The sequence below is a fragment of the Bufo bufo genome, chromosome 1 (genome assembly GCF_905171765.1).
Source record: "Bufo bufo chromosome 1, aBufBuf1.1, whole genome shotgun sequence".
NCBI lineage: Eukaryota > Metazoa > Chordata > Amphibia > Anura > Bufonidae > Bufo > Bufo bufo.
This window is the reverse complement of record NC_053389.1, coordinates 196068681-196076981: the sequence shown is the minus strand read 5'-3', so window position 1 is coordinate 196076981 and position 8301 is coordinate 196068681.

Sequence of the window (8301 nt, the reverse complement as noted above, 5' to 3'; positions counted from 1 at the left end):
TGGACTCCCAGGTCGCTGCTGGGAACGATGTTGTCAGAGTAGTACGCCACTTTTACAGACTGACAATAATACGCCCAAAGCCGAAGATAAAATCAATTTTAGAGGAAAAATTGTTAGGAAACATTCTTTCCTGTATATTTACTTGTATATAGTGCAAGTGCTGTCAAAAATTACAAGGAAGAGGCACTCCGATACAAATTATGATTGATGGCCTGCTGGTGACCCTCAAAAACATTAGGAGCAAGGGCCTGCTGGTGACCGTCTAAAACATTAGGGGCGAGGGCCTGCTGCTGAACGACCATCTAAAACATTAGGGGTGAGGGTCTGCTGCTGAGCTGACCATCTAAAACATTAGGGGTGAGGGCCTGCTGCCGAGCTGACCATCTAAAAAATGTATGGGCGAGGGCCTGCTGCCGAGCTGACCATCTAAAACATTATGGGCGCGGGCCTGCTGCCGAGCTGACCATCTAAAAAATGTGGGCGAGAGCCTGCTGCCGAGCTGACCATCTAAAAAATATTGTAGGCGAGGGCCTGTTGCTGAGCTGACCATCTAAAAAGTTTTGTGGGCGAGGACCTGCTGCTGAGCTGACCATCTAAAAATTTCGGGGTGAGGGGTCTGCTGATGAGCTGACCTTCTAAAACATTATGGGTGAGGGCCCGCTGCTGAGCTGACCCTCTAAAACATTAGGAGCAAGGGCAGCCTAATAGGCATGTTGATATGATGGAGGAGGACGAGAAAAGGGAGATTGAACCATATACCCTTTTTAGTGGTGAAAGGGGTGCATGAGAATACAGTGTATTCAATACACCATAAAAGTCACATTTAGTGTGCCTTTATGTTCAGCCGCTTTCCTCTGGTGGAGTAGAGAAGTCAGGGCCAATCCAGGCCTTGTTCATTTTTATAAGAGTCAACCGGTCAGCATTTTCAGTTGACAAGCAGATGCGCTTATCAGTTATTATGCCCCCAGCAGCACTAAATCCACGCTCTCACAAAACGCTGGCGGGGGGTAGGCCAGCACCTTCAAGGAGTAGTGCGCAAGTTCGTGCCATGTGTCCAGCTTGGACACCCAATAGTTGTAAGGCACACAGGGATCACTGAGGACGCTGACACGGTCTGCTACGTACTCCTTCACCATCTTTAACAAAATTTCCCTCCTTGTGACACTAGGCCGTGCATCAAGTTGAGGGTGCTGGCAGGGTGTCATAAAAGTGTCCCAGGCCTTGGAAAGTGCTGCCCTGCCTCTGTTGGAACTGCTGTGTGTTCCTCTCATCTCCCCTCCTCGTTTGGCCAAGGAACTACGTACTCTGCAGCCAGCGTTGTCAGATGGACATTTTTGGAGCAATTTTTCCACAAGGATCTTCTGGTATTGCACCATTTTGCTCGTCCTCTCCACCACAGGAATAAGAGATGAGAAGTTCTTTTTGTAGCGGGGGTCGAGAAGGGTGAACAACCAGTAATCGGTGTTGGCCAAAATGCGCACAACGCGAGGGTCACGGGAAAGGCAGCCAAAGTCAGGACTTCGCTGTCCTCATCAGGAGGATGACTCTCAATCTCCACATCCTCTTCCTCCTCTTCTACCCATCCATGCTGAACAGATGGAATAAAACTTCCATGGGTACTACCCTCTGTAGCAGAGGAAACCGTCTCCTGCTCCTCCTCATCATCATCCAATTTGCGCTGAGAAGACAAACTGAGGGTGGTCTGGCTATCACCCTGTGTAATGTCTTCCCCCATTTCCACCTCTTCCACATGCAAAGCGTCCGCCTTAATTGTGAGCATCGAGCATTTGAGTAGACACAGAAGTGGGATGGTTAAGCTGATAATGGCGTTATCGCCACTCACCATCTGTGTTGATTTCTCAAAGTTGCGTAAAACCTCACAGAGGTCAGACATAAATGCCCACTCGTTGCTTGTGAAGAGCGGAAGCTGATTGGAAAGGTGACGACCATGTTGCAGCTGGAATTCCACTACTGCCCTCTGCTGCTCACAAAGCCTCACCAACTCACATCGCACAACAGTCGGTGAGCTGCCAATTGCAAGCGCTGCTGCAGCGTTGCCAGACCGGCAGAAGCTGTCAATGACTTGTGGAAATGGGCACATACGCGGCGCTCCTTCACCAGTAGCTCAGGCAAATTGGGGTAGGTTTTGAGAAACCGCTGAACCACTAGGTTGAACACGCCAGGCATGGTATGTTTGTGAGCTTGCCGAGCTCCAAAGCCCCCACCAAGTTACAGCCATTATCAGACACAACCATGCCTGGTTGTAGGTTGAATGGCGAGAGCCACAGCTCAGTCTGGTCCCTTATCCCCTGCCACAGCTGTGCGGCGGTGTGCTGTTTGTCACCTAAGCATATCAGTTTAAGCACAGCCTGTTGCCGCTTCCCCATTGCAGTGCTACACTGCTTCCAGCTACTGATTGATGTCTGACTGGTGCTGTAAGATGATAATTCAGAGGTGGAAGTGGAGGAGGAGGCAGAGGAGGAGAAGGGGGGTTGCAGCCACTAACGTAGGTGGCGGCGGAAACCCTGATGGAAGTAGGGACTGCAATCCTTGGCGTTGGTAGCACCTGTGCCATCCCAGGATATGACTCGCTCCCGGCTTCCACAACGTTCACCCAGTGTGCCGTCAGGGAAATGTAACGTCCCTGGCCAAAAGCACTTGTCCATGTGTCAGTCGTTAAGTAGACCTTCCCAATAACTGCGTTGGTCAGGGTACGGGTGATGTTACGGGACACATGCTGGTGTAAGGCTGGGGCTGCACACCGTGAAAAATATTGGCGGCTGGGGATAGAGTACCACGGGAAAGCCGCCGCTATCAGGCTGCAGAAAGCCTCAGTGTCCACAAGCCCAAATGGCAACATTTCCAGGGGCAGCAATTTGGAAAGGTGCTTATTTAGTGCTATGGTCTGTGGGTGGGTGGGTGGCTGGGTATTTGCACTTTCGTTCAAAGATCTGGGGTATAGACATCTGTACGCTGCGCTGGGACACAGAAGTGTCACGGATATTCCCGTGGCAGGTACAAGGAAATCGGAGAGACTGGCAACTCGTGGGTTAAATTGACAAGTTCACTGTGGATCTTATTGTGTCTGTGTTTTGGTGAATGCTACACCCTTTGCTTCAGGTGTTGCTTGTTGGTAAATTACCTTTCCCATAAGTAGCCGCTTCTCACTCTTGGAGGTGTGGTTTATAGATTTTCTTCCTGCCTTCTAACTAGCTGGTCGGTTGCACTCTGTGGTGCTTCTGGAGTTGCCAGTTTTCTACTATCAGATAAGTCTTGTCCTATCTTATTGTTTTGTATTTGTTATATTCCCTGTTGTTTTCATCTGGGCCTGAGACAGAGACTTCCATTCGTCCATCTGGAGAGGAATGGGTTGTCTCTGGTCCTCACCTTATTTCAGGGCCTTATAGGGATACAAGGGCCTAGGTATACAGCATATGAATATTCCTACCTTTAAGGTCTATTCATATTGATAGGTAGTTAGGGCCCGGATTAGGGTTGTTTAGGAGGTGACCTGTTTCTTCCCTAGTTTCCAGGCCCAGTTACTGTTCTCCTTCCCTCCTGTGTTTAGTGTGGAGTTTTTCACCCACAATGATTGTGACATTATAAACCGCCGAATAACCATCATTTTGTTGTCTGTATCAGTTCAGCTATGGATGTTCTCGCTGCACTGACCGGACAGCTACAGGGGCTGGATTATCTCTGCACGATCGTCTCACAGATGCAGAGACCACTGTTGGCTGATCGTAGTAGTGGTTACCTGACCTGTCCTAAACCTAAAGTTGTTTTCCCAGATAGATTCTCGGGGAGGAGTGATAATTTTATTCGGTTCAGGGAAGAATGCAAATGGTACTTTAAGTTGCGTCCACACTCATCTGGGGATGAGAGCCAGAGAGTGGGTGTGATTATTTTGTTGCTTAAAGCGGATGCCCAGTCTTGGGCTTTTTCTCTGCCGACCGGATTCACAGTCTCTCCAATCAGTAGATGCATTTTTAGGAGCTTTAGGTCTCATCTATGATGACCCGAACCTCCCTGGCCGAGACTAAATTATGCGGCCTGCGTCAGGGAAAGCGTTCGGTGGAGATCTATTGTTCAGAATTTAGGAGGTGGGCTAGGGATACTGAGTGGAAAGATCTAGCTCTCCATAGCCAGTTTTGTCAGGGATTATCTGAGAGGCTGAAGGACGCTTTGGCCTTCGATGAGAATCCTGAGTCTTTGGAAGTCGCTATGTCTTTGGGTGTACATATTGATAGACGCCTAAGAGAGAGATCTAAGGGCCCACTCTCTCAGGACGTTCTATTACATAACGTACCATATTCCTTTGACTCTTTGGGTGAAGAGACTCCTGAGCTTATACCTGGGGATGAACCCATGCAATTAGGGTAAGCAGGGAGTATGTTTTTTTGCAGTCAGAGGGGACATTTTGTCAATATATGTCCAAGCATTCAGCGGCAAAAAGAGAAACAAAAAGCGATTTCTAAATCCCATCTGACTATCGGAGGTGTGAGTGGGGAGTCAGAGAATGTGCATTTGTCCTTTGCTGGTAGTACCCGATTTCTTCTGACTGCCGAGATGGCGATAGAGTCAAAAACTGTGGGAATTAAAGTATTTATCGACAGCGGGGCCAGGGTGAACCTGATTGATGCTCAGTTTGTTTGTATTTGCTATTGATTCTGCCCCTCTTACTCAGAGGTGCTTGTCGCAAGTGTTGCATGATAGCAGATTAAGAGTGGGTGACTTTCATCAAGAAGCTATCTCGTGTTTTGTCTTGGTAGGTCTCCCTGCACCTATGGTTCTGGGTTTACTGTGGCTTACCAAGAATAATCCTACTATCGATTGGCAAGCTAGGCAGATTCTGGATTGGGGGGGACTATTGCATTGATAATTGTCTCAATACATCCTTTTCTGTTGTTACAACTAAGGCTGTACCCTCTTTTATATCCGAGTTTGCCAATGTGTTTTCTGAGAGTGGATGTCAGGATTTACCTTCCCATCGGGAATATGATTGCCCTGTCAATCTTATTCCCGAGGCTAAATTGCCTAAATCTAGGTTGTAAAATCTTTCTGAACCTTAAAGGCAGGCCATGAGAGAATTTATTGCCGAGAGTTTGAAGAAAGGGCACATAAGACCTTCCAAGTCTCCAGTGGCTGCAGGGTTCTTTTTTGTAAAAAAAAAAGATGGAGGTCTTCGGCCATGTCTGGATTTTCGTGAACTCAATCAGATTACTATCCGTGATCCTTACCCTCTTCCTTTGATTCCCGATTTGTTTAACCAGATTGTTGGTGCCAAGATATTCTCCAAGTTGGACTTATCCTAATCTGGTTAGGATCAAGGAAGGGGATGAATGGAAGACGGCTTTTAATACTCCTGAGGGGCACTTTGAGCACCTGGTCATGCCTTTCGGGTTGACCAATGCCCCGGCGGTCTTGCAACATTTTGTGAATGACATCTTTCATCACCTGGTGGGGAGTTTTGGGATCGTGTATTTGGATGACTTTCTTATTTATTCTTCTGACATGGAAACACATCAGAATCATGTAAGACAGGTGTTACAGATTATAAGGGATAATAAATTGTTCGCAAAATTAGAGAAATGTGTTTTTGCAGTACACGAGGTGCAGTTCTTGTGCTACCTGCTGTCATCTTCGGGTTTTCAAATGGATCTGGAGAAAGTCCATGCTGTATTGGACTGGCATCGACCCGAAAATCTGAAGGCTCTTATGCGGTTTTTAGGATTCACCAACTATTACTGAAAATGTATTAAGAATTATTCGACAATAGTAAAACCCTTAACGGACGAGACTAAGAAAGAGATGGACGTCTCTGTATGGTCTTATTCGGCTTTGCAAGCCTTTTCTCTGATTAAGGAATGCTTCTCTTCTGCTCCCATATTGGTTCAGCCAGATGTGTCACAACCGTTTATTGTGGAAGTAGACGTATCCGAGGTGGGGGCAGGAGCAGTTTTGTCACAGGGCCCATCGCCTGGTAAATGGCGACCATGTGCATTTCTCTCGAAAAAACTATCCCCCGCTGTGAAAAATTATGATGTGGGTAACAGAGAGTTGCAGGCCATTAAATTGGCTTTTGAGGAATGGCATCATTGGTTGGAAGGGGGCGATTCATCCGATCACGGTATTCACTAGTCACAAAAATCTGGCTTATCTGGATCGGCGAAACGACTGAACCCAAGACAAGCCAGATGGGCCCTGTTTTTCACCAGATTCAATTTCACTGTCACCTATCGTCCTGGGATTAACAATGTCAAGGCGGACGCCTTGTCACGTAGTTTCCCTGGAGGTGGTGATTTTGAAAACCTGAGTCCCATACTGTCTAAAGGGGTGGTGATATCCGCCCTCTACCCTGACCTTGAGGTGAAGGTGTTAGAGGCTCAGGGAGACGTACTGGACTCGGGGAAACTATTTGTGCCACCGGAATTGCGTCACAAGGTGTTGGAGGAACATCATTGTACGGTTCTTACAGGACATCCTGGGAGTAGGTCCACTGCCAACCTCAAATCTCGTAGATTCTGGTGGCTGGGGTGGCGTAAGTGTGTGAAGGACTATGTGTCAGCCTGTACTACCTGTGCACGTGCCAAAGTGACACATACTCCACCCTCTGGATCTTTACTTCTGTTACCCATTCCGTCCAGACCATGGACTCATGTATCCATGGACTTTATCACTGATCTACCTAATTCTTCAGGGAAGACAGTTATTCTGGTGGCAGTTGATCGCTTTAGTAAAATGGTACATTCTATTGCATTACCATGCCTACCTAATGCTAAAACCCTTGCACAGGTATTTATTGACACCATTGTGAAACTTCATGGCATTCCCTCTGATGTGGTCTCAGATCGTGGGTTTGTTTCCAGATTATGGAAGGCGTTTTGTACTCGTCTGGGAATTCAACTGTCCATTTCTTCGGCTTTTCATCCTCAGTCGAACTAACAGATGGAGCGCACTAATCAGAGTCTGGAGACTTACTTGAGATGTTTTGTATCTGAGAATCAGGAGGAGTGGTCTTCCTTTTTGTCTTTGGCAGAGTTTGCCATAAACAATCGTCGTCAGGAGTCCACTGGTGAGTCGCTGTTTTGTGAGGCCTATGGATTTCACCCGCAGTTTGGCACATTTTCTGGTTCTAATACTTCTTGTATCCCTAAAGAAGAACGTTTTTCGTCATAATTGTCATCAATATAGCGAAAAATTCAAAATATGGGCAACAAATATAAACGTGTGGCTGACAGGAAACGTATAAATGGTCTGGACCTAAGTGTGTGTGATTCTGTGTGGCTGTCCACAAGAAACATTAAGTTGAAGGTACCTTCCTGGAAGTTGGGTCCAAGGTTTATTGGTCCATATAAGATCACGGCCATTATTAATCCTGTAGCTTTTCGTGTTGAGCTTCCTCAGGCCCTGAAAATTCATAATGTGTTCCATAGGTCTTTGTTAAAAAATATGTGGAACTTTTACAGCTTTCTTCCCTGCCACCTACTCCGGTCATGGTGGATGGTAATTTGGAATTCGAGATCACAAAAATAGTTGACTCTCGAGTTCTCCGTGGACCCCTTCAATATCTTGTCCACTGGAGAGGTTATGGACCGGAGGAGAGGATGTGGATGCCGGCATCTGACGTTAATGCCAATCGCTTAGTGAATGCCTGTCACAGCTGTATGTGAGCAACAAGAGCATGCACAGAAAATAGAGCTACTGACCGGACCCAAACTAGGGAGGATAAAGGGTGACCCCTGTCAGACCCTCAAAAGCTCTCCCTATGCTGCTAAGCCCATGCCCGGATCCAAATGGTGGAAGGAGGCATGCCCGCGTACCTAAGACTGATGACCACTGTAACCCCTACAATAGTGGAAGGGGCACGGCCACCGGTGCCCTGCTCAGTATATGGAGGGAACCGTGGTCGCCTCGGATCCAGTCAGAAAACACACAGATACACAGCAATGTCTGCACACTTAGCTGAAGGGCTGCAGCCGCAGTGAAGACGGATCCAAAGACAGGCTGGCAATATCCGGAGTACTTGCTGCAGCAGAACACAGGTCCAGTGAAAGGATAGCATACAAGGGAAGATACTCAAGCAAGAGCTACAACCCAAATGAGAAATATAATCCACACCTACAATAGGAGGAGGGGGAATATAAAGGCAGGGGAATCAAACGGAGGAGGAACAGCTGGGAGGAAGGAAACAGAAAACTCCTCCCAGCTCTAGTAGTGACATCATCACAGGGGTGGAGAAACAGAGCTGTGAGAACGTCCCAAAGCTCTGGTAGTGACAATGCCTTTCATAGATCTCAC